A 17,050-nucleotide genomic window follows, 5' to 3' on the forward strand; every position below is an offset into this window, starting at 1 on the left:
CTAAGCAACAGATAGGGTACACGTGACAACTGACTTGCCTCTTACTTATCTTATTGTAATCATGGCGGAGTGCAGAAATATTTCTCAGTTTATATTTAAAAACTATCACTTTTAATAAATGCTTCTGACGGCAGAGATATGCAGTAATAATAATAGTCTGATGTATTATAGTCAAACGCTTTCGCATGATCAAGAATTTGCAAAATTGGAATAAAGAACTTACTTTTCTACTTATATTTGCTTATTGGACTCTTTGAGCTGTGCACCCCCATCTAACAAAAACTTTTGCGTGATCTGGAACACAGTGACGCCATCTGACTGCAGGCGTTGGGGTTGATTGCACGGCAAATTAAATTACTGGAACTGGTGTGAGGTGCTGCATTGAAGGTCCGCCGTTGTTTCTTTTGGATATTTATAGAAACTAGAAAGCAGCTTAAAAAGGCGTGCAAAAGGAGACGCGACTGTATAGTCCTTCACAGGAAAATGAAGGATTAGCAATTTGAGTTAGTTTATTTGCATTCGGTAAGTGTGGGTAAAAATATAGGTAAAGTTGCCACTCCCATAAGTGGGACAGTGATTTTGTATTCTATTTCTGAGCACTACAGATACAATTTATATTCATAATGACCATTTATGTACAATATGCCACAAGGTACACCTGGTATATGCACTACAAAAACAGGTGTTCATATAACATCTATGATACTTATTTTATGTACTTCAGAAGGATAGAAGGTAAATGCAGCCCTCCTGGTTTGCGGTCCAAGTGCAACCCCCTTTTCTTGCCTACATTCAGAGCTTGCTCAACACACCAACTCCAATATTCTTCATTGTTGCTAGAGGCTTACAACTACTTCTGTAAAATCCATTTCCACTCAACTTAGCCCAGTACATTTTATCCAGCTAATTACCATGCTGCTATAATTTTAGCACACTCAAGGTATTCTGACATGATGGTAAAGAGTTGAAATATGGGAAACGGAGATCCTTTTACCGGGACGGACAACTGAAAAATGGTCATCATTAATGTTGCTCGGGTCAAACACCTTGTGTGTAACTGTTGGGGGTCGATAGAGACCTGGAGTACCTTATTTTCGTACTAGTAGAGTTAGGCGCAAGTAGAGTGTTCTTTTAAGGTACTAGAGGACAGGTTTTGAACCTTTCTCTCTAGCCCGCTACCTTCTTGTGTGCACCATCTTTTTGGAGAGTCTTCGAGTCTCTCAGTGATGTCAAAGCCGCACTCAAGTAGTTAAAAGGCCATCCCGTTAAAAAAAGTCTAACTAGAAAGCAAGATTATAGCAGATTTCATTCCATAAAAGCAAGATTGAAAAGACAAAAATATGTTACTCAAGTAATTCAAGAATCTACAACACTAAAATGTTAAGTTCTCCCTGTTATCGGGGCCTAGTCTGAGCCCCTTCAGGCAATAGTGACATATGTATTTCCCCCCCTCATCAATGTCCTCGGGTGCAATGTTTCCAAGTGCTTCTCTGTTGGTTGCGAGTTTCAGCCCCTTGTTCCTCGGCGGGAAACTGTTATTGACGAAAAAGCAACCCTCCCTGGCACAAACCCTGAAATAAGGGACACACTCTAACAGTTAAAAAATTAGTTTTGGGTGGATGTGGAGTTGGCAGCCAAATTCACACTGTGAAAACTAAAATTCAAGCACTGTTACTACTGAAATACCAGAACGAGAAGCACTGATTTACCAAACACCTTTCCCAAGGCTTTAAGTGGATGAAAAGACGGTGGAGCTTCATATAGGGCTAACTCGACCCGAAGCGGGACTCCGAGCACTTTACATGAGCACCAGTTGCGTTACAGACTGACACAATTATGTTGTTAGGGACATGGAAGATTAAATGATTTACCCAGAATCACAGAATGTTGGGGGTCCCTGCCGAGACTTGAACCCGGTTCCTCAGCTTCGAGGTCGACTGCTGTAGCATCCAGATACATAATACAACAACTGACATTAAACCTAAGACAAGCCTAGACTATTGGCTTTGCTAATGGTTGTTAGTTGCATAAAATAAATGGCAGCAATGGCTTTGGTGTATATAATATTGAAAATGCTTCAGTTCTGAAATGATGAGACTGTGAAAGTACTATAACGTGTCTCTTTGAAGTTACACCAGAGGCAGGGAAGGGTTGTGCTACTGCGAGTTAAGAATTTTTTCACTCTGAGGGTGAGGGCAAAAATGGAGAGCCTGAAAGGGACCTGTCTCTGTGCCTGCTTTTTAGGTCTCGGCTCGAAGGCTGCGCTTGCGCAGTCTCGATCCAAGATTTAATGACTTGGAGAAGAGGGGCTTGAACCCGCCCCTCTTCTCCCCTGTTCTCCATTGGCTGGCCTCTTGAATGCTGGCCAGCCATTGGAGAAGAGGTCCGTCATTCGGATTAGGCCCCGTCCTTTTCGGATCGGGGGGCGTGTTTTTTGCAAGAAGTCTAATTATCTCCTCCAGCCAATGGCTGGAGGAGAGAAAAGACAAACACGCCCCCGAATCCAAATCCGCCGCTGCCTTTCTCCGAGGCATTTCTGCTTCGCCTCGGAGAAAGGCAGTGGTGTGCTTGTTCACTCAGCAGGCAGGCTTTTTTTCATTGTTTGAAGCAGGACTCGGAAGGAAAGTGACACCTGCTTGCTGAGCCAATGTTTGTTTCACTTTTGCAGTGTTGTTTGGTGTCGGCTAATGGCTTTCAAAGCGAGGCCTGTAATCCTGCATATTGTGCGCGTTGGCAGTCTGCGCCCCGCCCACACACCGTCGTGCTCCAGTGGGCGAGAAGAAATTTCAAACTCCATGCCCATTCAATCCTTGCCCCCGCTGCTGAAAACTTCCAAACAGGTGTGCTACATAAGTTCACATTGCGAAGGTGTTTTCCCAAAAAACGAGCTTAGAGTTAGAGAAAAGGGAAGTGAGAAGATACCCCTCCCAGGACTGGACGAGGCCTCCCGCAGGCTGCAGTTGGCGCCCTGCCCACTCTTGGCAGCCGTGCCCAACGAGTGAATGGGAAGAAGGCAGTTCATTCACAGGCGCGGGCACAAAGGTCGTAGTGTGAGTGAGGCGCTCTGAACTGAGGGTCTGTGTGTGAACAGAGTGCGGCGCTTGCTCCACTGCGGTGGGGGAGGGGCACAAACAAACAGGTGCCCCATGAGAATACTGATCAGCGCACAACATTCAACGCGTATTAGAAGTGAGAGGCACCAGCAACTTTCACACGAGGAGACAACCTCTCCAGCCCAGGGGTTTGTGAGACATCTGGCTTAGAGAATCCCCCCCCCAGTCTGTCCCTCCCCTGTAAAGAAGCATGAGGGGGAAGCAACGACCACTCCAGCCCTTGTCTCTAAGAGACACTTGAACAATCGGGGGAGACAACACCTGTACTTGGACTGGTCCTTCCCAGTCAAAGCACTGTAGGTGAGGCAGAGACACCCACTGCAGCCCGCATCCACAAAGAGACACCTCGGCATTTATTGAGAAAAACAACCACTCGTTAGGGTGACCAGAAGAACTTTAAAGCCAAAAACCGGAACATTTCCCAAAAATGGAAGAAGGACTACATTTTTACTTCAACCCAGCGCACAGAATGATATAGTGCTAATTAGCAGAGAAATACAGACATGGCAGTAAGAACATACATAAAATGCAGTTTTTAAAGCCGGTAGCATTTCTGTTAATTAAATTGCTTTTTTATAACAGCTGCTAGCTATCCCTTCTTTGCAAAACATAAAAAAGGCAACTCCTACCCTTTTCAGCGGTCCCTCTCCAAAAACCGGGACATGAGCTTAATTTCCTGAAAGCTTCCGGGACAGCTGGCGAAAAACCGGGCCTGTCCGGGCAAATCCGGGACGCCCGGTCACCCTACCACTCGTCCTCTCCTAGACAGCGTGACATTGCGCTCAATCCGGCCAGCCCTCGTGTACTAGGAAACTCTGCGTACGGGGTAGACCCCTACTTAATCTGGTATCTGTAGAAAAGCAGCCGTCTCTTGTGAAAGAATATCACACCACCTGTTGTGGGCAGTCTCTGCAGCTCTGGGGAGAGACACTCACTGACGCCTCTACGTGTGAAAGGAGGTCCAGCGCCCTCAGATGGCTGCACCCACTTCAGATATGGCCTATAATGGTGCTTCTCCTGTCTACAGGAAACCACAACTCAAGCCCTCCTGTGAAAAGCAAAGACAGAAACACTTGTAGAGGAGACAGCTACTTAAGCCTTTGCCTCCATACGGTCATCACATTACTCGTTCTAGACAGCTACTCCAGTCCTATCCTTGAATTGACGTTGCATCCTTTGAAGACCGTCATACTCTAGTCATAAGCCAGGTAATAGAAATCTTTGTTCAGGGCCCACAAATCCTGGAGCGAAACAAGCAAAAATAGGCACCTTACACTCTACCTGCATGAACTCCAGAACATACGCCAGGTGCGAGCTCCAGGCATTGCTGTTCTATAGAGACCTCACGGAGCCTGGAGCTAACCAGAATAGGTATCTGTATGTGTCCTACCAGCCTCTCCTCGTTTAGTCCTAGTGCTCTTTCACCAACCCAGACCTATTGTTCTTCTGTATAGCCTGGCTCCCCGTGCTCCTGGGCTGTCATGTCAGTCCCCCACATTTCTAGTCCTCCATCTACCCCTCCAGTAGTTTTACATTCGTTTATAATCATCACTGTTTGCTCTCTTAGGCATGTTACTGACAACAAACCCTTATGTGTCCTCTCCTTCAGAACTTCTGTTTTTACACACTCTTCCATTTGTTTAACCCAGAAGACGTCAGATACTTAGTAGTGCTCAAGAACAGCCAGAGTACATCATCTGCCTAAAGAACTAAGGATGCATGTGAGCAGTTTCTTCATGTTTCATCCAAATATTCCACTTGCAGAAATGTGATACCTCCCTTTTTGTGTACTTCCTTCCTGGTCCTGTGACAGCTGCTGGTGTTCTAGCTCCGCCTCCACACTCTTCTTTGTAAGAGCTGTCTCCAGACAATTGTTACCCCCTGTTTTTCACTTCCAGCATATGTCTCTTTATTTGGTCTATAAGTTTTGGCACATTTTCTGAACTAGGTTATTCCCACCAAGATTCGTCCTGTTCAACATCTTGCTTGGCCTGGTCCAGCAGTCTGGTCAGTTAGTGTCCTTTTATCATGCCTCCTTGGTCTTACCAGTTTATCACCTCCTCTGTATGGCTGTACCAACTGTCTTCCATATTTCTGTCCTTCTGTCCTGAAATGATAGCTATAGAATAATGTCATGAGCAATGCCAATAGCTCTAACTTTAACAATGCCGAGACCGTTGCATTGTAAATGCTTGTTAGAACTGCTGGTGCTGAGCGCTGGCAGGATCCGGCCCACTTAAAGCCCTGACCTTCCCCGTTCTAAATTAAGAGAAGCTCCTTGTTAGAACTAAGGACATTGGGACGATGTAAGACTAATCTCTCCCATCAATACGAAACCTAACGCACGCATTCTTGCATGTTAACCCGTGGTCATCCGTGAGAGCAAATATGTGATAGTATGCTAACGTGATACCTCCTATGGCATTTTATCCAGTTTAGTGTAAATGTTAGTTGATTCCAACCTGTAATTTTCACTCGGTGAGGCAGAATATTTCTCTGAGCCCACGCGCTACTAATATTGTATTCTACATTTGCTTGTGAAGGGCTTTTGACATAAATGATGTTTACACGGACCTTGTTCACTTCCTGTTAAAGTGAGTGCATACCGTTTGTCACACGCTTGTAACCACAATAGTTTCCACCCACTAGTGGCTGGAGAATCTGTGGGTTGGTCGAAGATGACACTAGGTTTGTTCATGAATCTGAGCAATAACATTGCCGTGCAAACACCGATGCCTGTGCTTTGAAATGACAATGATGCACTTGGAATTAAAGATAAATGCTAGTTACAGTAATGTTGTTTTAATAGGAATGCTAGCTGTGGAAGTGTGTAATACCATTATGTACACTAACATAAACAATTCAAAATTGAGTATTGACTTACGAAAGATTCATTAACATTTAAATGAGACCTTTTTGTAAAATATTTATATTATAATGTTTCATAATTGTGAGGCAGTGTACAAAGGCAAGTGAATACTGCCAATCCTTTTAAAAAAAAAGTTGAAATAAGGATTTGTTACAAGAAATGTTAGCTGCAGATCTTGACAGTGATTCAAGTTTGGCTTGCTCCTGTGAATTCAAGTAGGCAACGTTAATTGAAAGAATATTTGAGTGAACTTCAGTCATACCTTTTTGGTTCATCTTTCATGAAAGTTAACTTAAGTGTTAAAGCAGTCACAAGGTGGTCTGACATCCCACACCGATCGTGGGCCTAAAGCACTCCTGGGAAGGAGCTACAAATCAAACAAGCATTGGCATAGCCAAAAGGTCTCGCTTATGGGATCTTATAAGTATTTAGTTTTGCAGCACAATATCCTTGGTGCAACAACATCAGCTGTTGCATGGCTAAACCTTGTACCTTATAAATGTTTAGCCATGCAACAGTTGATGTTGTAGCACCAAGGATATTGTGCTGGATAACTAAACACTTATAACGTCCCAAAGGCAAGACCTATTGGCTATGCCAATGCTTGTTTAGCGATGTTGTGCAGCATGGATAAAGAGGACCCGCCCCCCCATTTAAAAAAAAAAAAGATGCTATTATGCAGTCGCAGCAGCTGTGTCATTTTGTAGGTAAAAGCACAACAAATGAACGCACCTACGGCGTGTGTGTGAAGTTTTTATTTTTTTTAATTTACTGTTCCAAGTTGTACTGGTAAATAAAGAAAAATAAAGCAGCGCCAAAGCTTTTTTTTTTTTTTTAAGGCGGGTGGAGGGAAATAACGAAAGCAGGGCTCAGAAGAAACACGGAGAGTACTGGTGTGGGAAAGATCACAGAGGATGGGGTCAGAAGCAACATGGATGGCGTCTGGACAAGAAGGGCGAGAGAGAGCAACGTGGAGCACGTGAGAACAGAAGCACATGGGAGAAAGAGAGTAACATGGAATGGGTAGAAGCACACAGAAAAAAAAGCATTTACAATGCAATAGGTCTCGCACTGACATTATTTTGAGCTATTGTCATTGTAAATGTCATTTTTTTCTTTTGTAAAACATAAATAAAAGAGATAGTAATTTAAAATGTCAATAGCTAAACGTTTTGTAAATGCGGAACCTATTGTATTGCATTTACATGACTGTGAGCTCATTTTCCAGGTGGAGGGGTGGGCTAAAATTGAGCATTTGCCCGATCTGTATCTAGTGTTTGCAGTGGTCAGCTCTTCTGTTGCTCCTCAGTAGATGCTATGGGACGTGCTTAAATTATGTCATTAGTCGTTCACAAGTCAAAAGAACCAGCCTGTGTGAAAACAGTTTCCTCAGGTTGATGGATGCCACAGAGACAGGGTGAAGCAGTGGAGCGCTGAGCCAGCAATATCCACTCTGAGAGGAAACGTGCATGTATGTGGGCTCTATTCCATGCAAGGACAGAGGCCTTCTGTTGCTGCAGTGAGGTACCTTCGAAGCAGGCCATCTTATCGCCAGCTCCCACTTTCCCTTTCACTTCCTAGTGTCGAGAAAATACACCGGCGACCCGGAGAGTATTATTTTTCAGAAAAAACGCCAGGGAGGCCAGGATCCAAGGTGCTGCTCGATACTATATTAATGCAATAATCCACCAACGCACTTGACATTCAAGATGCAGCGGCGCTATTTAATGCCACAGGACTTCAGCCACACTACCACACAGGACCAACAGTCCAAGGCGCTGCTGTGCTGTTACGGTGAGGAGTAAGTGAGGTAGGGACTGATGAAAGAACAAGAGAACCAAAAAAATAAGAATAGGAAAGAAAAATATGAATATGCACTAGTTCGCTCAGGAGATAAGAGAAACAAAAGAAACTGAAATACTAATAGTTTACCTCAACTGCAGGCGCACGCTGGTCGCGTGAAGCAGAGAAAAGAACAGTTCTGAGCAACCTCTCCAGGCACAAGAAAAAGGAAAAAAATGGAATATGCATTAATGCTAAGAGCCTTGAATGGGGGGCAGTAGCCAATGAACCAAAAATAGAAAAAATAAGGAAAAAAGGAGAAAGTATCAGGTGGGAAAAGTAACGAATACCAGGGCTCACCGTAGATGCAAATCTGGTGGGAGCATGAGATACTACTGTGGTCACAAGCCGTGATACAAGCAGAATAAGATGAACAAAAGCTCAAAGCAATAAGGGCTGCAACTCCAGATGGCGATCTCCTAGCGACGGATACTCGGGGGGGGGGGGATCTCCACATACCAAAGTGGAGGCTGCGTTTAAAAAGAGAGTGGAATCCCTAGCTAGGGCATCAACAAAGAACCTAGTGACAGAATGGAAAAAGCCATAAGCAGCATTAAGGGACGTGCTCAAATAGCGGTATGTGTGTCAGGCATCTAATGGAGTAGCTAACAATGCAACAACAAAAAACGTCAGCCAGCTGCATGATGTAGAATATACCTGATAACAGTTAGGGTTTTCAGAGTCAAAAGTAGACTCCGGGAGGCTGCTCAACCCGTCCGGGGAGTTGAGATTATGATCAGGGCGCCAGCAGGGGCCTCGATAAACTGCAATTAACAGAAAACTGTGATTCAGGAATGCGTTAAAGGGAATTTAGTAAAAGAAGAACATGGGGCTTTGGGACAGATAGAACACGCGCGGCCAAACGGAAAAGCTCTTACCGGTCGTTCAAAGGATCAGGGAAGTAATCGGAATAATGGCCAGAACGGTATAAAGGCTTCTGCGAAATAGGAAGCAGCGGGAGGGTCAAAATATTTAAACTATATCTAATGCTGTATGGTGCTCTGCAAACACGTTAGCACCACCATGTGTATTTCATGCAGTACGACAAGCGCAGCACCCGCAGTGCGCGCGCGCTGGATCGAGCAGTCTGCTCTTTTTCCAAGCACATACTTGTGCTTGTGGAGTGCCACTGCACACTCCCACAAGGCATATGCCGCCACAAGCACGAGTATGTGCTTGGAAAAAGAGCTGCACGGCGGCTAAAGGTCTCCTGATCAGCGGATGCGCACTGCGTAGGCGAGACCTAAAAAAGGGCCTTACTGAATCCATCACTTCGAAAGAAGTGTGATAAAAGAACCTCAACTCATTCGCCTTTAATTTCTAAACAGTGTTTTTTTGTTATGTCTGGCTACAGACCGATTTAGCTTTGTGTGGAAAACCCTTTTTACTTTATTAATACATTTTTTAAAATGTACAGAGAATGGGATTTGGCTTCGCTTCAGATGAGTATTTCTCTCTTACCCTAACCAGAGACCAGTATGCAGTATCATTCCACCTCCTTTGAGTGCTTTCATTACAATGCATGAGGGACCATGCTATATCTTATAAATTCACTCAATCATCATACATTAAATTATGTGCATGTTAATGATTATGTACATAACATATCATCACCAGCATTATCACCACCATTATAATTGCCACCACTGTCCCCATTAGTACCACCATCATTACCACCATCTGCATTACCAACCCCATTACCACCACCAACACTATGTGTGCACCATAATTAATAAAACAAGCTTTGGCAAAACTCCTGGATCTGGCTTTCAACTCAAAATGCAAGCCACACTTCTAGGATTTGCAAGTGTTTGTTTCCAATGAGTCGGGGTGCAGCAAGCCGCGGAAATGCATTGTCCTCATAATGTTTCCAGTTCTTTTTACAAACCTTTCTGTGAGAACATGTTTTACTTGTGACTTAAATATGACTTACTCCTGATTTTCCTGGAGTAAGAGACACCACATGAAAATAGCATTGTCAATAAGGCCTTTTCTTGCATCAGAAGGGGATGGGTATATTGGCTGGTCCCACAGCTCCACTTCTATAACTTTGTTTATGGATGATAAGTATTCCTCACACCTTTTCAAATTAGCAAAGAATGTTGATGGAGCTGACTAGACAGACCGGTGCAATGCAATTTCATTCATGAGGTTGTAATATTAGGTCTTACATCATCTTAAAATGTGAAGTAATTTTGATTGTGAGATTGGTTGTTGGTTTGGCTTGCTTCAGATTTTCTGTCTTTGTGATATTCCTGCTACCAGACTGGAGCCTGTAGGCTTTGTCACACTTCCGCAGCACCTGCCGGGGAGGGGTTCTGGACAGGGTCATGACCCATCACCACAGGGCACAACTGTTGAAATTGCGGTCCATTGTTGATTGTCCCCACACAGGACATACACTGACACCATGGCCTGTGCCAGCATTGCCTCAACCTGTACAATGAAAACACCTTAAATATTTACAGGAACTATTTGGAATTTGGAATTAGGTTTGTGCAGAAAGAACAAATACCTGTTTGCGAGTATCCAGAAGTATGGCGGGTGTAGAAGTATTCAAGCAACACAGGCCCTACGAGTGTTGTTCCTATGCTGGCAAAATGAAATAAATTATATAACCAAGTCGATTCATAGAACAAAATGCATTCAAAGCTATTGCGACACAATCAACAATGAAATAAAATTATCCCTATGAATGTGCATTTCCATAAGCAAACAGGCACTTACTTGTACAGTGTCCGTACAACAATATATTCACGGGAGTCGGGTAAGTTTAAATAAAGTGAACAGACCACGAAATAAACCATATTTCTTTACAACACAGCACACACTAAATAAATACAGAGCGAGTATGAATAGACAACTTGATACAGTACCCTGCATAACTGCTTACATAGTCACTGTCATTAACTTAATGGTTTTAATTGGAGGCAAAGGTACAGTGCTGCAAACTTCAACACTTAAAGAGAAAGGGTACGTTTATATTGTGCATCTAGAATGTATGGCCTTGTAGTGTTTTTTGAATTCGGGGACCTTCGTGCCTTGATTTTGTAACTGACCAGAATCCAATGCCTGGTTAGTAGCTCAAAAGAGCTGAAATACATAATTTAATTCTCTTTTTCAAAATCATGGTACTATAGAAAATACACAACACCTGACCTGCAGTGCTCATGGTAAGGTAACATATTTGTACAGCACTTGAATCTTTTTTTTTTTGGCCTTGAGTATTTCAGCACTTTTAGATTTTTACTTATTAGGTCGAACCTAGCCGCAGCTCGCATGCGCTGCTCGCTCTGCGAGGCATGCTGTATTAGGGTATGCACTGGAAACCCCGCCCACTCTGCCCATATTTGCCATTGGCTTGAGACATTGCCCTTTGTAAATGCTGGCTTTCAATTTGTAAATAGGCTTGTTAGTCCCTCCTTGGTACCGCCTTGTCTCCATTCGTTACCGCCCATAAGGACTGGCCATTTTGCATGGTTTGTTACATGGACTGCATTATAAGTGTGTGAGCACTATTTTGTTTATTGACATTGTATTGCATTGTTAAATGCTTGTTTTTAAATGGTGTTGTCCATTCATTTTTTTAAACAAATATAACTTTTGTTTTATACAGTGCCTGCTCGGGCAAAATTTGACTTTCTATAGCACTTAAAATAACAGTGTGGCTGACTATACGGCAACTTATTCATCCACCTTAGAAGAATGAAAGGCTGAAATGCCTTTGCTTGCATTCAAATAGGTGTCCTGCACATAAACGTTTAACTCTGCCTATTGAACAATATCAACACACACAAGCACAGGTGAGTCATGCACCTTGAATAGAATGATTAAAAACATGTTCTAGCCGACCTAGTTTCAGGATATCCCATTTATTTTGTTAAGAACTAATTTAGTTTTCACTAAGTACATTTTATGAATAACCTAATACCACTGGGGAAAATAAAACAAACCACCAGTGAGATAAATGCTTTTATTTCATATTAATTTTTCTTTACATTTTCTTGTGAAGGCTAAAGCCCACTGAGAGCCATTGTAAGTCAGGTCACAACTTCTGCCTCCGCAGAATTTTGACGGGAGCCTGCATTCTGCCCTTTGTGTTAGCCTAGTGTTGCTCCCTACCCTCCGGTATTGCCTGTCTGAGGTGGGGATGTGTTAAGAGCAGCTCTCCTCTATACTCTGTACCTATCTCGCAAACACTAGCAGGGTCGGTTGTCATGCAAGGGATGTGATTGATGGGAAAACTGCAATAGGCCCTAGGATGAATTAAATAAAAAAAAAATAGAGAATTGTTCAGCTGTAAATGTCATTGGATAGGCCCGTGGGTTCCGCCGGGAGTGCCCGGACCAGCACATACACCATTTCAGGCATGAAGAGACCTGAAGTAATGGTCAGCGCCACTGGAATTATGCGGCAGAGGAGGGGCAAATTGTGCGGCAGGGTTGAGTAAATCATGCAGCAAGAAAAGCCAAATTATGTGGCGTAATGTGGCACACTTTATGCTAGTATTATGCCATTATTTTGTCTTTTTTACACATTCTAAAACTACCTGGGGATTGGTTGCACCTCATTTGTTCCAGTTTAACACTTTAATATAGCAGTAAGCAACGGAAAGGTGACCAGTCAAGCTCTGGCAACACGTGTCACTCCACTTTTAGTAACTTTTGAAACGTTTGAGCTAGAATTTTTTTTTTAATCTGCAGCTTGTGCAGCAGATAATGGATTATGCGTCAAATGTACAATTATGTGAACAACGCTGCAGCTGCACAGTTTCATAGTTCCAGTGGCCCGGTTAATGGTATGCCTCACAATTCTGCACTAATTGTATGTCGTTTTGCAAATTCATCTGCCCAGGCAGCACCTAGTTTGTCTTTATAAAATTAATTAAACCCACTTACATCAGGGTAAAACATGGTACCTTAGCTTTCCCTTGGTCACTGACAATGGACTTCTGTCACAGGCCGAAACAGGGCCCGACCAAAGTCAGTCCTGCCAAAGACGTTCTATTCAGCACCACACAGCAGGGGATCATTACTACAGTGGGGCGTTGAGGAGGGGGGTGGGCAAGTTATCGTCAGCACTGCCTACAATGGTAGCACAGCCTAACATACTAGCCTGCAGTCCAGTGGTAAAACGACAGAATGGCGGAATGGCCAGTCCGCCCTTAGCCATGAACTAAATTAAGCATCTAACTCTTCCTCACTGGCCTTCAAAGTCACCGAATCCGCACTTCAGCTGCATGCACTGGGCTGTAGAGCCAGCAAGAAGATATCGGCTGTTCCAGGCTCATGGGCTGTAGACTGCACTGAGCAGGGCTGCAGCGTTTCCTCTGTCTCGAAGGTCTCAACAGAGCCCAGCGCCTGGCTTTCTTCCTTTTTAGGCACTGGCATTATGTTTAGGTTGGCCTGCAAATCCCAACCTGATAAAGGTTTCAGCCGTCCCCAAATAAAGTGATCCTGGGCTTCTCGGCCTTCATCTCTCTGCCCTATTCAGATCATCTCAGAACTCTCACATTTGGCCAGTCTCTTAAAAACTGGCAACCTTAGACTGCCACCTTCTGTTCAGCTACAGCCACCTCAGTCTTCTGTTCACTTGCAGTATTTAAATCAGGAGCTGTTCTTTTTAGGTCTCGCTTATCAATGTGCAAGCACTGTTACTAGGAGGGGTAGTGTCGACAGTAAAGGGTTTGGAGTCCGCCTATTCCTTACCATTTTTTGGCTTAATTGCCATTCTTTTTAGCTACCTCCTAATTGGCCACCATATGCCATACCTCACTTCCTTTTATTTCTCCGGTGCATGGACCAAGTACTAATTAATTTGTGTCCTTCCGCTGTCCATCCACTGCTCGTACTGTGATTCTGTATGCTTTTTTTTTTTTCTACAGTTTTTTTGTCGTTGTTGGAATTTGTCAATTTATTTTACAGCAACAAGCAAATGCCACAGACTCTTGAAGCAGTTTGTGGCTTTATTTAAAGTTTGGCACTTCCTTTTACCAACACCTCTGGGTTGCTTTTAAGTTCCGTCCCATTCCGTGTTTATTTGTTTGTTTTTGCCTTAATTTCTTTTGGATTTCGGTGCTTCTTTTTACAATAACAATCACGCGCCATGGACTCTTACAGCAGTCGTGTAACCGCATGCGTTTGTAGGCTGCGTTTGTTGGCTTTTTAAAGTGCCTCAGTTTGAGCAGTGCTGCAGTTAATCTTTTCCCTGTAAAATCTGTCTCGTATGTATTCCACCTCTTCTCTGCGCATGCAAAGTATGTGTCTGCTTATAGTGTTTCAGTTTTGTTCAACGCAGCAGCCATTCCATTGTTCATTTAAACCTGTGCCTAAATCCTCATGCTCATTTTTATTCCACCAAAAGCGCTTTCAGGTGCCCAGTTTTCAAATACACTTGGGTGCACGAGATGCAGTCTAATGGCTACTGCTCCACTAAACTCCAATCTACCCCACTTCACTCCTATCTACCGCACTCCACTCCAATGTAGACCACTCCTCTTTACTCCTAGCTGCCCAATCTAATCCACTCCAGTCTATCCCACTCCCCTCGCCTCTGGGTGGGTGCCCTCGCCTCTGGGTAGGTGTCCTCGCCTCTGGATGGGTGTACTCTGCTCCGGATAAAGATCACGTCGTGCTAAGCATCAGATACAGACATTCGTTTAGGATAAAACCCTCAGATACAGACATTCGTTTAGAATAAAACTCCGGCCCACGCTCCCCTGGCTAGAGTGCGGCCACACAAGGTCTGAATAAAGTCTTTGTGACCCAGCTGTGGACATCTCCCAGGTTCACCCAGTTCTATAAACAAACCAGAGACACTGAGCTCTTCGTAACCATCAAACGTATTAAGCTCTGGGTGAAGCAGGCTCCCGCAGCTCTCCACAGGATCCAACATTGTGTAGGAACAAAGTATATTGGGGATCGGAAGAGATTAAGTAAATGGTTTTCCCTTAATACGATTAAAGAAAATGTGAGCGATGCAATGGTTTCTTGCACCAGATGTCTGCCTCTGATTAAAAAAAAAAAAAAAGGAAAAACGTATGTTCAGGCTTAGCGCTGTGCTGAGGGTAGGTGGTAAATGCACACAGTAGTTGGCAGTGAGCAAGAACCGAGGTGATCAGGCAAATGCCCCATGGGTTACTTGGCAGATCACCAGTTCATGTGCCAATGTAATTCCTCCAGTTACCTGGAAAGCTCAGGCTTCAGTGTCCTTTCACCTGTTAACAAGCAGAGTCTGCTAATGAAACCAAAAACATTCATTTATTTATCAGAGAATGCGTGGAACAAAGTTCTTGGTTCCAAAGGTACAAATAACAGGGGATCCGCAAAATCATCTATCATCTGATGTCGGGAGACCAAGACAACATAGATTTTTAAAAAAGTAACCTCTCACCCCCTAATAGCAATAGGGCAAAATATGTACTCCAGTCCATCCTCCGTGACACACGTGCCCACGAAGGAGTGGTTAGTAGAGCCCGTGGATTCACAGCATTATCTCTAATGCCATGCGCTGGCATTAGAGCTACTAAGAAAGGGTCATGCATGGATCCCTTTCCAATCAACCCAAATGGCACCCAATATCACCTTGTCAGATGCGGTGAACTCTATTCGACAACCTCACACTGACACAGATCTATCAATTACTGTTTTTGCATCCTTTAGCTGGTACACAACTTGCGATTAAAGTCCAGTTTCGGAGTGGCCAACAACTCAGTCACACGCGTTACACCAGCCTCAGAATGACCCTCTTGACAATCATTATCCAGACTCAAAGTAACACAAATCGCAATTAAACCCAATATCACAAAGCCCCACAGTTCATGATCATTGTGCACCTTGCACTGACACACCTGTCGTAGTTTTACAGCTCTTACTGCCTAAAACTGGAATACAAGTTATGAGTACGGTCTACACAAAATCTTAGTGAAAAACATCTCACAATCATTGTTCCAGGAGCTTTACATAGATAAAGAGCTCCTGATTACTGTTGAGCCTCACACTGACCTACAATAGATGTCACAGTCTAACCTCATATAGTCATACTCCGTACATCGTACCCCGTTCCAGATCGGAATGGCAGAGCAGAGACCTGACTCAAGGTCACAAACTGCCCGAGACATGAAAGTCATTTGATGCAGGAGAGGTCTCTGTGTCTGAATAGTATGAAACTCAAGATCATGGTAATCAGTGGCCTTCAAAATAGCCCTCTCTTTACCTTATCCCTCAGAACAGAGATTTACCCCATCACCCCTAGATTTACCCCCATGAATCCCAAATGCTGGGGTTATATTTTGACTCTTCTTGTATTAGATCATTGGCGTCCGAATAAGATGTGAACTGTAGGAGAGTAGGGTCTGCAATCCTATGATCACCCAGATTTTTTGCTTTTGCTTCATTGGTTTACGACTTTCTCCGGCTGTGGGCCTGCCAATCAGACCCACAGCCTAGCTGTTCTCTCTCGAAATTAACACACATGTACATTAGGTGCATCCACTAATTGGAACTGGGCCGCCTTGTCAGTCCCTGTCTCAGCATACCACAGGTATCCAGGGCATCGGTGTACCCAGGGCCTACCCGGGGCTGAAGCATGTATTATGCCACCCCTGGAATGGCCGCCCAAATCTGACACAACTGGCTGCACGACAGCTGGGGCCACGTGGTGTAATCATCCGTTGCTGTAGGTGTAGTATTCCTACACCTAAACCCTAAAATGGACACATGGATTCCTATCAGTCACTCCTATAGCAGGCCTTATCAATCCTGAAGGCAGAGTGCAGGGAATCATGTGGGACGGTGGTCTGGCGCGAGCTGAGCCCGTCGACGGCTTGCGGAACCAAGTCCTAATAGCCGTTCCATGGTGACGCGGGCCAACTACTTTTAATGCCTTATAATCCTTGCGGTTATTTGCTAACTTTGGCCTCACATCACCTACACATGTCGAGTAAGGTGTCATACGAATGGGAATACGAACCCCTCGCCAGTCCTGGTGACGGGGTTGGCATTCCCCCCTTTTAGAGGGACACGACATGGAAGTAACCTTGAACCCCGGTTAAAGTTGACTCAAGCCTCAGCATCACAAAATGGATGCTGCCACCAGACACAAGTCTGACCTCCCGCTGCTGGGGGACCTTCCAGCAAGGGGAGCTTGGACAAAGGGTTTCCTGTCGAGGGCGGTGTTAGCACCGTCCCAGACAGGGTTTGTGTATCCCAGGTAGGCAGGGCTGAAA

At 44.2% G+C, this 17,050-nt stretch overlaps 1 protein-coding gene across 2 annotated transcripts in view; it reads left to right on the plus strand.

Moving 5' to 3' along the window:
- ENTPD1 (ectonucleoside triphosphate diphosphohydrolase 1) overlaps nucleotides 1–17,050 on the plus strand; it is a 248,134-nt gene that overhangs the window by 96,306 nt on the left and 134,778 nt on the right. The gene's annotated exons all lie outside the window — the stretch shown is intronic.

Source organism: Triturus cristatus, chromosome 1_2, assembly GCF_964204655.1.
Source record: "Triturus cristatus chromosome 1_2, aTriCri1.1, whole genome shotgun sequence".
NCBI lineage: Eukaryota > Metazoa > Chordata > Amphibia > Caudata > Salamandridae > Triturus > Triturus cristatus.